The following is a 15,837-nucleotide window of genomic DNA, read 5'->3' as shown; positions in this document are numbered from 1 at the left end:
TAACAAGGCCTACCATAAGTAACACACTACGCCACCATGGACTCAGATCCTGCAGTGCCAGACGTGTCCCACTGCTTAAGCCTGTACATGTCCGGGCCCGTCTGAAGTTTGCTAGAGAGCATTTGGATGATCCAGAGGAGTTTTGGGAGAATGTCCTATGGTCTGATTAAACCAAACTGGAACTGTTTGGTAGAAACACAACTTGTCGTGTTTGGAGGAAAAAGAATACTGAGTTGCATCCATCAAACACCATACCTACTGTAAAGCATGGTGGTGGAAACATCATGCTTTGGGGCTGTTTCTCTGCAAAGGGGCCAGGATGACTGATCCGGGTACATGAAAGAATGAATGGGGCCATGTATCGTGAGATTTTGAGTGCAAACCTCCTTCCATCAGCAAGGGCATTGAAGATGAAACTTGGCTGGGTCTTTCAACATGACAATGATCCAAAGCACACCACCAGGGCAACGAAGGAGTGGCTTCGTAAGAAGCATTTCAAGGTCCTGGAGTGGCCTAGCCAGTCTCCAGATCTCAACCCTATAGAAAACCTTTGGAGGGAGTTGAAAGTCCGTGTTGCCAAGCGAAAAGCCAAAAACATCACTGCTCTAGAGGAGATCTGCATGGAGGAATGGGCCAACATACCAACAACAGTGTGTGGCAACCTTATGAAGACTTACAGAAAACGTTTGACCTCTGTCATTGCCAACAAAGGATATATCACAAAGTATTGAGATGAAATTTTGTTTCTGACCAAATACTTATTTTCCACCATAATATGCAAATAAAATGAAAAAAAAACAGACAATGTGATTTTCTGGATTTTTTTTTCTCAGTTTGTCTCCCATAGTTGAGGTCTACCTATGATGTAAATTACAGACGCCTCTCATCTTTTTAAGTGGTGGAACTTGCACTATTGCTGACTGACTAAATACTTTTTTTCCCCACTGTATTACACAGAATGGGCCAAAACCAACACATATTATTTTATGGTCTTAATGGGAAAACGTGTTATTTTGCTAATTAATATGACTTAATAAAGGATAGAACTTACTAATTTGTTGCTGGCTCTCACATGGTCTGTCCTCATAGTCATCACAAAACAATCACTGACCTCAGGGAGACAAGTCAAAGAAAACACTGTGGCAGCCAGCAAATGCGCTCAACCACAGTGAAATCCTAAGTGCAATGCTCCCTGGGAAAAACAAATATGCAAATAAAGTCCGTGGAGCCTCATTTAAGAGTCTCAAACACGGGACTAGCCAGATCTTTCTCCAGAGAAGGACCCAGCCAAGGGATGGCTCCTTTCGGAAACCACCATTACCACCATATTAAGTGGCCCTTTAAGTCAATATCCAGCTCTTTACGAGTTTACAGATATGACAAGGGAAATACCAAGGCCAGGTGTCCATCCACAGACAGCTGTTTCGGGGTGTTGCCCCTTATCAGTGTGGAGTAGGATTCTGGCTAGGTGGGAGCAATGCCTAGTAGACCAACATCACTAAACAATCACTGACCTCAGGGAGACCAGTCAAAGAAAACACTGCGGCAGCCGGCAAAGGCGCTCGGTCACAGTGAAAACCTAGGTGCAATGCTCTCTGGGAAATACAAATATGCAAATAAAGTCCATGGAGCCTCATTTAAGAGTCTCAAACATGGGACTAGCCAGATCTTCCTCCAGGGAAGGACCCAGCCAAGGGGTGGCTCCTTTCGGAAACCACCATTACCACCATATTAAGTGGTCCTTTAAGTCAATATCCAGCTCTTGGCTGGGTCCTTCCCTGGAGGAACATCTGGTTAGTCCCATGTTTGAGACCCTTAAATGAGGCTCCACTGACTTTATTTGCATATTTGTATTTCCCAGGGAGCATTGCACCTAGGATTTCACTGTGATTGAGCACCTTTGCCAGCTGTTGCAGTGTTTTCTTTGACTGGTCTCCCTGAGGTCAGTGATTGTATTGTGATGTTAGTCTACTAGGCATTGCTCCAACCTAGCCAGAATCCTACTCCACACTGATGAGGGGCAACACCCCGAAACAGCTGTCTGTGGATGGATACTTGGCCTTGGTATTTCCCTTGTCATTGTGACGACTCCTGGAGTGGACCCTCTGGGTCGTGACACCAACCCTCCCAGGGCGAGCTGACCTAGTGAAGACCACCCCCTATACAGGGAGTGTCAGGGGCAAGCCCCAGGGGGTGAGGCACCACGACTGCTGGCACCAGGCGGCCGGCTCACAGGAGACACGAGTGGGTGAGAGTGTCTGCAGGAACGTGTAAAGTGTGGACACGGGAACACGTGGTATACAGAGACTTCGTTCGTCCGGGTGTGAGTGAAGCAGGAAGCGTGCAAGGAGCACGTCAGAGCACTGAGTCAGGCAGCAGGTGTGCCAGGAGGTGTAACAGAGTAAGAGACTGAGTACAGGATCAGAGTGTGTGCCCGGAGGCACAACTGAGTATAAGACAGAGTACAGGGTAAGAGCGTGTGCCAGGAGGCACAACCGAGTATGAGACAGTACAGTGTCAGAGCATGTGCCAGGAGGCACAACCGAGTACGAGACAGAACACAGGGTCAGAGCGTGTGCCAGGAGGCACAACCAAGTACAAAGCAGAGTGCAGATTCAGAGCGTGTGCCAAGAGGCACAACAGAGTGCAAGGCAGAGGACCTGAGTACAGCGCACAGCCAGGCAGGGACACGGCAGACCAAGCCAGGAAGCACAACAATAATCAGGCACCTCCCCTAGGGGGAGGTCGTCTGATATAGCACATGACTACTACTGGTTCCGGGTCAGGAACTAGCCAGAAAGCACATGACCACTACAGGTTCCGGGTCAGGTCCTCCATTACCATAGAGAGGACCGAGCCCTATACAGCACTGACAGGAGCGCGCAAGCGCAAACGTGACATGTAGGAGGAGGCCCGGGGACGAGAGCTGCGCGTGCGCACCCTACGGGACCCCCGGAGTGACCGCAGCTCCGGAAGAGATGACGTCGGGACCGAGGTCCCGCCCCCAGGTGAGCACGGCGTGACAGTCATATCTGTAAACTCGTAAAGAGCTGGATATTGACTTAAAGGGCAACTTAATATAGTGGTAATGGTGGTTTCTGAAAAGAGCCATCCCTTGGCTGGGTCCTTCCCTGGAGGAAGATCTGGCTAGTCCCGTGTTTGAGACTCTTAAATGATGCTCCACGGACTTTATTTGCATACTCATAGTCATGAAGCATCTGGACACATATCCACCTCCATGCCGCCTCTTTTTGGGCCTGGTCTGCATAATGGGCATCCCTCTGATTCCACAGTTCTGGCCTCTCTTGGACCAGAACGATCAGCATTTCAACATTTATGTAGGTAGATATGATGGTGGACTCTGTGGAGGTGTTCTTCCGGGATGTCTGGAGCACTTTCTAAGCTAATTAGCATGTCAAAGCTTCCTGATAATGGATGATTCCATTTCCTGTCACCTGGAGAAGTCTTGCGTATTTCTCGCAAGCCACATGTGTGGTCCATGTGTAATCCGTGTGTAACCTGTATTTTTCTCGCCCCCATAGACTTGCATTGGGGATTTATGGGCGTTATATGGGGACAATCACAGCATGCTGCAATTTTCTCAGCCCGTATAATACGGCCAAGAAAAAAATCAGCTGATGGGAGCTGCCCCATAGATTAACAATGGGACAAGTGCAATGCATTTTTTTTGCGCATAGCACCCGTCCGTATTTCTCGCTAGTGTGACTCCGGCCTTCAACACAAAATTGTCAGGAATTAAGATCGGAGGCCATGTCACATTTAGAGAGCACCTGATGTGCCTAAACAGTGGAAAGCCCCACAAGTGACACCATTTTGAAAACTAGACCTCCCAAGGAACTTATCTAGATGTGTTGTGAGCACTTTGAATCCTCAAGTGCTTCACAGAAGTTTATAACGTAGAGCTGTAAAAATAAAATATATTTTTTCCACAAAAATGATCTTTTTGCCTCAATTTTTTATTTTCCCAAGGGTAACAGAAGAAATTGGACCCATATGTGGGGGTAAACCACTGTTTGGGTGCACGGCAGAGCTCGGAAGGGAAGGAGCGCCAGGTTTTACTGCTATGGTTTGCTGGTGCCATGACCCACTGGGAGAGCCCATGAGGTGCCAAAACAGCAGAACCCCACATAAGTGACCCCATTTTCTGGACTACACCTCTCAATGAATTCATCGAGGGGTGCAGTGATCATATTGACACCATGGGTGTGTCACAAAATTTTACACCATTGGGCAACCATACGGATTGACTTGGGAGGAACAAAGAGCTATTTCCCTATTCAAATGATTGGGTGTGTGCACATGTCAGTGTGTTTCCACGGACCGTTTGTCCGTGGGCAAAACACTCTGGCATGTCCATTTTTTAATGTCAGCATGGGCCACAAAATGTCCCGCACATGTGCATACACATAACACACATGGATATCATCCATGTGACACACATCAGCACCGGGGAAGAAGCGTTATAGTAAGGGCTGTTCCTCAGCGTTGGGTGCTGAACATGGCTCTCATCATTCTCCCCTGCTTGTGCCGATTGCCAACAGAGCAGGGGACAATGAGAGCCGTGTTCAGCACCCGGCGCTGGGGAACAGCACTTACTGTAATGCTTCTCCCCTGGCGTCCGCCCTTGTGGTACTTATGCGGCACACATGTGCAGCAAGTATTACACACACGGACACTGACATCTCCTGTACCGGAAATATCAGGACGTGTGAAAGAGGTGTTATAGTGAGTTTTTATGTTTGGCTGCTGTCACACACTAAATTATGCTTTTTATTGCAAAAAATAGTTTTTGCATTGCCATATTTTGAGAGCTATAATTTTTTCATATTTTGTCCCACAGAGTCATGGGGGCTCTAGTTTTTTACGGGACAATTTGACGTTTTTATTAATATAATTTTTGAGCACATTACATTTTTTGATCGTATTTTATTCCAATTTTTTTGGAGGCAGAATGAATAAAAACTAGCAATTCATGAATTTCTTTTGGGGGGGCGTTTATACCATTCCGCGTGTGGTAATATTGATAAAGCAGTTTTATTCTTCGGGTTAGTACGATTACAGCTATACCTCATTTGTATCTTTTTTTATGTTTTGGTGCTTTTATACAATAAAAACTATTTTACATATACACTGTGTATATATATATATATATATATATATATATATATATATATATATATATATATAAACTTTTTCATTTTTCCGGTGATGGAGCTGTATGGGGGCTTGTTTTTTTTGTATTTTTGCTGGACAAAGTGACGTTTTCAGCGGTACCATGTTTATTTATATCCCTCTTTTTGATCGCGTGTTATTCCACTTTTTGTTCGGCTGTATGATGATAAAGTATTGCTTTATGCCTTTTTTATGGTGTTAAATAAAGGGGTTAACTAGTGGGACAGTTTTATAGGTTGGGTCATTATGGACACGACAATACCTAATATGTGTACTTTTATTGTTTAGATTTTTTTCATTCAAATATTTGTTTAGTAATAGAATAAATATTGATTTTTTATTATTATTATTTTTAAAAAAATATTTTTACAAAAATTTAAATTTTTTTTGTGCATGACAGGAAGTTTCTTAGCTCTGGCGACCTGGATATCATGACGACTTCGGGTAACCATGGCAGCAATCGGTACTCCGTGTCATGTCGCGGGGTCTCCGATCCAAAGGCAGAGGGGCTGTCAGCCTCTGCCTGCTCCTGGAATGCTGCGATCACTCTTGGCACTTACTGCCGGGTGTCAGCTGTGAGAATCAGCTGACACCCTGCTGCGATGGGCCGCAAACCACTCATGTGTGCGGCAGATTGCTGAGCCATACTATTCCATCCATGGTCAAATTGGCCCAGGGCACATGGACGGAATAGTATGTCTGATGTCAGAAAGGGGTTAATGTTGATGATTATGGCTTACAGCCATTGAAAACCCAAATGTCATTATCTCAGTAAATTAGAATACTTTAGAGCACCAGCTTGAAAATGATGTTAAAATCCGAAATGTTGGCCTACTGAAATGTATATTCAGTAAATGCACTCAATACTTGGTCGGGGCTCCTTTTGCATCAATTACTGCATCAATACGCCGTGGCCTGAAGGCGATCAGCCTGTGGCACTGCTGAGATGTTATGCAAGCCCAGGTTCTTTGATAGCAGCCTTCAGCTTGTCTGCGTTGTTGGGTCTGGTGTCTCTCATCTTTCTCTTGACAATACTCCATAGATTGTCTATGTGGTTGAGGTCAGGAGAGTTTGCTGGACAATCAAGCACAGTGATACTGTTGTTTTTAAACCAGGTATTGGTACTTTTGGCAGTGTGGACAGGTGCTAAGTCCTGCTGGAGAATATTTCCATCTCCTAAAAGCTTGTTGGAAGAGGGAAGCAAAATGTGCTCTAAACATTTCCTGGTAGACGGCTGTGCTGACTTTGATCTTGATAAAACAAAGTGGACCTACACCAGCAGATGATATGGCTCCCCAAACCATCACTGATTGTGGAAACTACACAATAGTCCTCAAGCAGTCTCTGGGGCCTTGATTTCCAAATGAAATGCAAAATTTACTTTAATCTGAAAACAACACCTTGGACCAATGAGCAACAGTCCAGTTCTTTATCTGATTGGCCCAGGTAAGATGCTTCTGGCGTTGTCTATTGGTCATGAGTGGCTTGACACAAGGAATGCAACACTTGTAGCCCATGTCCTGTATACGTCTGTGAGTGGTGGCTTTGAAACAATGACTCCAGCAGCAGTTCACTTCTTGTGAATCTTCCTCAAATTTTTGAATGACCTTTTCTTAACAATGCTTTCAAGGCTGCGGTTATCCCAGTTGCTTGTGCACCTTTTTCTACCATACTTTTTCCTTCCACAAAACTTTCCATTAATATGCTGTTCACTCTGTGAACAGCCAGTTTCTTTAGGAATGAACTTTTGTGGCTTACCCTCCTTGTTCAGTGAGTGAATGAATGCCTTCTGGACATCTGTCAAGTCAGCAGTCTTCCTCATGATTGTGGAGCCTACTGAAACAGACTGAGGGACAATTTTAAATGCTCAGGAAGACTTTGCAGGTTTTTTTTGCTAATGATTTGAATTTACTGAGATAATGACTTTTGGGTTTTCATTGGCTGTAAGTCATAATCATCAACATTAACAGAAATAAACACTTGAAATAGATCACTCAGTTTGTAACGACTCTATATAATATATGAGTTTCACTTTTTGTACTGAAGAACTGAAATACCATATATACCATATATACTCGTGTATAAGCTGAGTTTTCAGGCACTTTTTTTGTGCTGAAAACGCCCCCCTTTGGCTTATACACGAGTCATTGTCCCAGAATCCAGCGGGGGGAGAGGCGGAGTAGCGGGTCATAGGAGGCAGGAGCAGGCGGCTGAGGCTGTAACTGTGCCGCTGCTAAAGAGAAATGAATATTCACTGCACTGGCAACGAATAATCATCTTGTTCTGGCTTCCAGCAGCTCCTACGGCTGAGTGATCATGTGTCCCCAGTGAGTGGAGAGAAGGGATATTAATTACCTTAATGAGCGGGGACACATGATCGCTCTGCCGCAGGAGCTGTTGGAAGCCAGAACAGGATGCTGCAAGGTCACCCAGGGAGGGTAAGTAGGAGGGATTTTTTTATGCTTTTCTCATGGGGGTCATGCATTCAAGGATAGGGATGAGGAACCATGCATGGGATCATTATCATGCTAAAAGACCGATCTATGATTCATCTTCAATGCCCTTGCTGATAGAAGAAGGTTTGCACTCAAAATCTCATGATACATGGCCCCATTCATTCAGATCAGTCATCCTGGTCGCTTTGCAGAGAAACAGCCCCAAAGCATGATGTTGCCACCTCCATCATTCACAGTAGATATGGTGTTCTTTGGGTGCAACTTAGCATTCTGTCTCCTCCAAACACAACAAGTTTTGTTTCTACCAAACAGTTCTACTTTGGTTTCATCAGACCATATGACATTCTCCCAATACTCTTCTGGATAATCCAAATGCTTCCTAGCAAACTTCAGACAGGCCCGGACATGTACTGGCTTAAGCAGAGGGACACGTCTTGCACTGCAGGATCTGAGTCCCAGGCATCATAGTGTGTTACTGATGGTAGCCTTTGTTATGGTGGTCTCAACTCTATGCAGGTCATTCACTAGGTCCCCCCCGTGTGGTTCTGGGTGGTTCTGGGATTTTTGCTCACCATTCTTGTGATCATTTTGACCCTATGGGGTAAGATCTTGCATGGAGCCCCAGATGGAGGAAGATTATCAGTGGTCTTGTATGTCTTCCATTTTCTTAATATTGCTGCCACAGTTGATTTCATCACACCAAGCTGCTTGCCTATTGCAGATTCAGTCTTCCCAGCCTGGTGCAGGGCTACAATTTTGTTTCTGGCATCTTTCAACAGCTCTTTGGTCTTCACCATAGTGGAGTTTGGAGTGTGACTGTTTGAGGTTGTGCACAAGTGTCTTTTATACTGATAACAACTTCAAACAGGTGCCATTACTACAGGTAATGAATGGAGGACAGAGGAGCCTCTTAAAGAGGAAGTTACAGGTCTGTGAGAGCCAGAAATCTTGCTAGAAGTCAAATTTTTGTTTAGTTCATCATTAGGAGGAAAGAATTGTAATTGTCTAGATCTGATAGTAGGGCTTGACAGTGTGATGCTGTGTGGGAAGCCAGATTGCTTCGCTTCATAATCAGGATATTTAATAAATTCATAGAATATGTCTCTAAATGCAAGTTTCAGTCTATAGTGAAAATCTTGTCATCAGGGAAAGTGAAAGGAATATTTATCCTCAAACCCCTAGGTATTGTTTTCTCTGCAATACAAATTCTCCAAAAGTCTGCATCTAATTGGTGTCTCTCAGTCTGCATGTCTTTTTCAAATGCAGAAAATCGTTCAATAATTTTCTTACGTGCATCTTGATCTTTATTCAGTGTTTCTGGTCTGGTGGTAATCTGCCCTTGGTCCGATTCCTCACCAATTAGAGAGGATATTAACTCTTTCCTAGACTCCAGTCGTGTTCAGAAGTATTCCATTCTGCTCATTTCTGCTGCACACTACTCTCTTCAGAGTTTCTCCTGAAGGGGAGCCGGTGTTCCTGATGATATCCTCCAGTCAAATGTAAATAGTTTTGAAGTTCCTAAAGGAGAAAAATGTGGCGCTATCTAAGTGTAGTAAGAAATAATCAATTGAGAAGGTGAGTATCTAGGAATTTTCAGGAAGGATTGGAGCCTGAAACAGGAGTATCCCACAAAGTTGATGCCAGACAGGAGGACCAGGGAATGGCAATGTCTTTGCCACCAAGAGAAATGCAGGTACAGAAATTTCAGGTTGCTTGTAGGTAAAATTGTATTTGTACTGATAGAAACTATATACAGAACGCGTTTCGGCTGTTTGCAGCCTTCTTCAGGTGTATGGAGAAAATGAATTTGATTGTATGGGGGCTTCATTATACTTTATGAGGGGGATACATTATATTCTATTGGGGCTGCATTATACTATATGAGGAGAGCTCCATTGTATTCCATGGAGAGGCTACATTATACTATATAAAAGGCTGCATTATATTCTATGGGGGGCTGCATTATACTCTAATGGGGCTGACAAATATTCTATGGAGGGGCTGCATTATACTATATGAGGGGGCTGCATTATATTCTATGGGGGGTTACATTATATTGTATGGGGGGCTGCATTATACTCTGGGGTGGCTTCATTATGCTCTATGGGGTGGCTGCATTATACTATATGTGGGTTGCATTATACTGTATCGAGGACTATGGGGAATACATTATACTATATGAAGAACTATGGGGTGCATTATACTATGGGAAGTGAATTGTACTACATGGATGACTGGCAGTGTATTATACTATATGGAGCACTATGAGGAGTGTATTATACTATATGGAGGATTGAGCAGTGTATTTTAATATATGGAGGAGTGTTTTATATTATATGGAGGACTGAGTAGTGTATTATACTATATGGAGGATTGAGTTTATTTTAATATATGGAGGGTTATGAGGAGTGTATTATGCTATATGGAGGACTATGGGGAGTGTATTATACTATATAGAGGACTGAGGAGGGTATTATACTATATGAAGGACTATGGGGCACATTATATTATATGGAGGACTATGGGGTGTAACCTGTAAATGTGCTGCTGATAACATGATACTGTATGGGGACAGATTGATCCATTAGTTATCGTTCTGTCCCCATCATTCTTTCTCAGAGGTGGAAAGAGGCCAGGAAACAAGTGTTGAACGACTTCAATATTGTCGATCACACTCATTTAGCGTCCTGAACTCAGCGCATGTAAATACAATCTAAATGCTTCTGTGTGATATGCAATATGTTAGCATTTGGGGCCCATTTTTAAACTTTGCCTAGGGCCCCACTTTACGTAAAACCGGCCCTGACTGCACCTCGTGCTTGGAATTCAGATGCCTCATCATGCAGGTGGAGCTCAGATTCTGAAGATTTAAGTCTTACTTCAGGCTCTGACGGAACGGCGTGCAAACCACCCATCGCTGGTTGTCAGGATATCCCCGAAATACCATGCCAGGAATTATTGAGCTGGATTTGGTGTGCTGATTTCAGTGGCGTGGTGGGTAGTAGTAGCCGTTGTACTAGCTAGGGGCCACCCACTGTGCCTTTGCACCCTGCTCCATCTTTTGCTGTGTTGCTGGAGCAGCGTGGCCACCTCCTCTTCCTCCAAACTGAGCACATTACTAGGATGACTTCTGATCCATGTGGAGTCTAGGACCTCATCATACCCTGCATCATCTTCCACCCACTCCTTATCCCTGCCCTCCTTGCTAGTCTGCACACTGCAGAAAGACTGCAGTTGTCAACTGTGTTTTGTCATTCTCTGAGATATGCTGCAGTGGTTTTCTGACCATATGCACAAGCGCTCCCACGTACCAATCCTCTAACCTATCAAGTGGTTGGGCAGCAGGGCCAGGTGGAAGAGCCATGGAACCCTAGTCAGCAGAGTCATTAAAAAGCAGAAAAGACTGTTGCATGACTCTGGACTCAGACTGCCTGTCTGATTTGCAAGGGGGTGAGGTGGAAGCTGGATGTCCATGGTCCTCAGGTGCCAATTCTGCACTTTGTACAGTGGACCGGTGGAAGATAATGTGTATTAACTGGAAACACTCTCAGCCATCCAATCTAACACCTTTTCGCCTCACCATTCGTGCAGTGGTACTCGGCCATATAAAAGGACGCTTAATGTTCTATCACCTGCGTGCACCAGAGGAAGGTGTTGTATTTGGGCATGTAACAGGCACAGAATGACTATATTCTTTCCCTGAAGCAGCTACACGACCAGCACCATCAGCTTCTACACCACAGCCACATCGACGTTCCCTATTTAATACTCTCCTCATTTTTGGAAGTGTTGTTTCTGCACACTACTCGCACAGAGATAGCAGAAGAGATTTATTTTTTGCCACACTGCTCTTATAGAGGTTGGCACAGTAAAATAATTTGTTTGGCATATAAATGGCAAAGAGACAGTTGCAGAGTACAATAAATTTTTAGGACCAAAAATGGCACAGACACAACTGCAGAGTAGAATTATTTTGTGTCCACACTACTCTTATAGACACAGCAGTACAGTGAAATTACTGTATATTTTGGCCTACAAATTGCAAAGAGACAGCTGCAGAGTACAGTAACTTTTTGGACCAAAACTGGCAAAGAGGAGGCTGCAGAGTAGATTTATTTTTTTGTAACACTACTCGAATTAACAATAGACACAACTGCAGAGTAGAATCACTTTTTGTATACACTACTTGTATAGGCACAGTGGAACAGTAAGAAAATATATTTTTTTGGCCTACAAATGGCAAAGAGACTATGGCAGAGTAGATTTATTTTTTAGGCATACTACTCGTACAGACATGGAATAATAAATTTTTTAGACTGAAAATGACAAAGTCATGACTGCACAATAGAATTATGTTTTTTGGCACAGTAATCATATAGACACAGTGGTACAGTAAAATTATATTTTTGGCCTACAAATGGCAAACTACTCTTACAGATTCAGCTGCAGTGTACACAGAAGTTTTTTGGCACAGTACTCCCTTAGGTGGGGCTGCAGAGTACACACAGCTGCTTAAAGGCACAGTACATACACGGGGGTTGCAGAGTACACACAGTGGCTTTTTGGCACAATACTCCCCCACATGGGGTTGCAGAGTACGCACAGAGGCTTAAAGTCACAGTACTCCCGCAGGCATGGGTATAAAGTACACACAGCGGCTTTTCGGCACAGTACTCCCAAAGATATGGGTGCAGAGTACACATAGTGGGTTTTGTCACAGTATTCACAAAGGCTGGGTTGCAGAGTACACATTGCGGCTTAAAGGCACAGTGCTCTAACAGATATGGATGCAGTCTTGCAACACAGCTGCTTAAAAGCACAGTACTCTAACAGGCAGGGGTGCAGAGTACACACTGTGGCGTACAGGCACAGTACTCCTACAGGCAGGGGTACAGAGTACACACAGCAGTTTAAAGGCACAGTACTCCCACAGATATGGATCCAGCCTTTCAACAAACTAAATGCCGCTGTCAAACTCTGACTATGGCTTTTAACATGTTCTGGCAGGAAAGTGAGTCATTCTATGCAATCATTAGGCCTGTGGCACCCTCAACTTAATTTTTCGTTGCGCACTCTCTAGACTAAATAACTGCAATCAATCGCTTTCTATAAACATCAACAAATTTCTTGCACCACTTCACTGGAATTTTTGACCACTCTTCTTTTACAAACTGTTCCAGGTTTCTCATATTTGAAGATTGCCTTCTCCCAAAAGCATAGGTGTTCAATGGGATTTATTCATTGCTTGCCACTTCAGAACCCTCCACTGCTTTGTTTCCATCCATTTCTGGGTGCTTTTTGAAGTCCTGCTGAAAGACCCATGACCTAGGATGCAAACCTGGCTTTGTAACAATGGGTACTACATTTTGTTTTCAAATAATTTTATTGGTTTTTGGAAATAAACAGGGTAGGGAAAGGAAGGTAGGAAGGGAGGGAAGGGAGTGGGGAATAAACAACCTTGTACAGGTACGGAAAAAAAAAATTTTTTTAAAAACTAGAGAACCCACAAACAGGCATAGAATAACATATATCGAATAACAACATAAAAGAAAAAAAAAATAAAAATCGACAATCCTTATTATGGGGTAACATTCTTGGAAGGAGATACAGCTCCCAGTACTAAAGCGCCCAGGTTTAAACTTCAAAATATAGTGCCTCTTGTTAAGTCTAGTTGATATGAAATTTGTTGTTCCAGGTCTTCCATTTTTTTGAGTATTTGTGAATGTGATTGTTGTTGATCGCAAATCTGCGTTCTAAATCGCTGTGTTGGCCTATCTTGTCAAGTATGTCTGAAAACTTGGGAACCTCTGCTTTCTTCCACCATTGTGCTAACATGGTCTTGGTCACTAAGAGGATGTGTATGATAATGTGTCTTACCGAATCATCAAATTGTTCCATGTCTAAAGAAAGAAGTGCTCTTTCGGGTGTAATTATGAAGTCCTTAGCAATGAGGTTAATGTGCTGTGTGACTTGAAGCCAGAGGTTTTTGATTTTTGAACAACCCCAGAAAATATGGTAGAGGTTCCCTTGGTGTCCACAATCTCTCCAGCACAAGGAAGATAGCTCTGTGTTAAAATACGATAACCTCGTCGGGGTATAGTACCATCTATTTAACAATTTGAAATAACTCTCATGAAGACCCATTGATATGTTGGAATTGTAAGTGTTTTTGATGGCATCGTTCCAGTTCTCGAGACAGATATCAGCACCAAAATCGGACTCCCATCTCTTCATGTATATGTTTTTGTGGCTCGTTAGGTCTTTGACAACAGATCTATACAAATTACGCAGACTCCAGAGGTTTTTATTTTTAAGGTTGCACAGTAGTGAAGATAGCATTTCATAATTCAAAGTCTTCCCTTTTATGAAATTCCAAATTCTGTCTTTCAACATGGTGTAAAAGACTAGCTCAGATGACGGTAAATTATATTTAACCCTGATCTCACCGAATTTCAGGAACTCCACTCCACTAAAAACATCCCCCACCCTTTTAATTCCAGATTTCCCCCAAACCTCCGGTATCTGGAGATCATCCATCAGTGCCAATGAAGATAGAGGCAACTTTAAGATTTGCTCTGCTTTTTTGATATTTTTAGTCGGCTTAATGAGATCCCTCCAGGCTGAGATTATCGGCCGGAATATAGGATGAGATGAGTTCGCACTGGGCTTTTGCAGAAGGAAGTGAAAGAAAAGTTTTTGAATGGAACCTCTATCACTAGCATCTCTCTCCAAGCCATACCAAGCTGGATGTGTCATGTTTTCAGTAAACCAGTGCCAGCTCTGTTTGATGAGCGAGGCCTGATAATAAGCGTATATGTTGGGCAGTCCTGCGCCCCCATGTTTTTTATTTTTGTACATCAAGTCTGCAGATATTCTTGCTTTTTTACCTTTCCAAATAAATAGTCGGATGAGCTCTTGAGCTCTATCAATGGTTTGGCGCGGAAAGCTAACTGGTAAAGTCCTAAATATGTATAAAATTTTGGGAAGGATAAAAGTTTTGACTGCCAGAATCCTCCCAAAGATGGAAGTCTCTAGCTGAGCCAAAAAGGATAGATCGCCTGTAATAGTCTTTATAATGCTGTCTAAATTGGCCCTAACTGTGGCTTGGATTGATCCTGCTATTCTAATCCCTAGATAGACAATCTCTTTCTCCTCCCAAATGAACTGGGTGTGGGCCTTTATTTCGCTAATTTCAGATTGTTTCATGTTTAGAGTTATAAATTTTGATTTGTTTAGGTTTATCTTAAAATAAGATGCTCTAGAGAATTTTTCTAGTTCAACTGAAAGGGCTTTAATGGAGTTTGCAGGATCCAGTAGCGTGAGGAATAGATCATCTGCGAATAATCCAATTTTAAAATTTCGTGATGGCAGTTCAAAGCCTTTAATATCATTGTTTATTCTTATTTTTTCGGCTAGGGGCTCTATGGCAAGCACAAATAGAAGGGGGGACAGGGGGCACCCCTGTCTCGTGCCATTGGTAATGTCGAACAGGTCGGAGAGGAAATTGTTTGCATAAATCCTGGCACTCGACCTGAGTACAAGGCGAAGACTGTTGATAGAAACTTCTCATCAAAGCCAAATCTAGCGAGAGTTGCATTTAAGTAAAGCCAATTTAGCCTATCAAACGCCTTCTCGGCGTCCAGTGCCAGAAAAGCAGTTTGGGTTCTCAGGTTGGTCGCTAAATTTATCAGATTCAACACCCTTCTAGTTCCGTCTGAGGCCTGGCGGCCCTCTGTAAAGCCTATTTGATCATCCACCAACAGACGTGGAAGGATGTTTTTTAATTGGTTTGCAATGATCTTTGAGTAGATTTTAATATCGCTATTTATGAGCGATATTGGCCTATAGCTTTGTATCCTCTCGGGGTCCCCCCCCTCCTTTGGAATCATGATAATTGTTGCCTCTAACATCTCCTTTGGGAAGGAGCCCCGAGAGGACGCCAGATCAAAGACGGAAGCCAGCTGTGGAGCCAGAACTTTTGAAAAGGATTTATAGTAGTCTCCAGAGAAGCCATCCGGCCCTGGTGATTTTTGGGACTGCAGTTTCTTGATTACGTCAGCAATTTCTCTCTCTGTAAAGGGGCTATTGACATAACTCAAGTCCAGCTCATCGACTCTTGGTAGATCAATACTCTGTAGAAAAGAATCTACAAAATTCGAGTTAACCACCGGCGTTTGGGGGTCATCTT

Source organism: Dendrobates tinctorius, unplaced genomic scaffold (assembly GCF_039654945.1).
Source record: "Dendrobates tinctorius isolate UK_male_01 unplaced genomic scaffold, ASM3965494v1 ptg000162l, whole genome shotgun sequence".
In the NCBI taxonomy this organism is placed as follows: domain Eukaryota; kingdom Metazoa; phylum Chordata; class Amphibia; order Anura; family Dendrobatidae; genus Dendrobates; species Dendrobates tinctorius.
Note: the sequence above shows the minus strand (reverse complement) of the source record.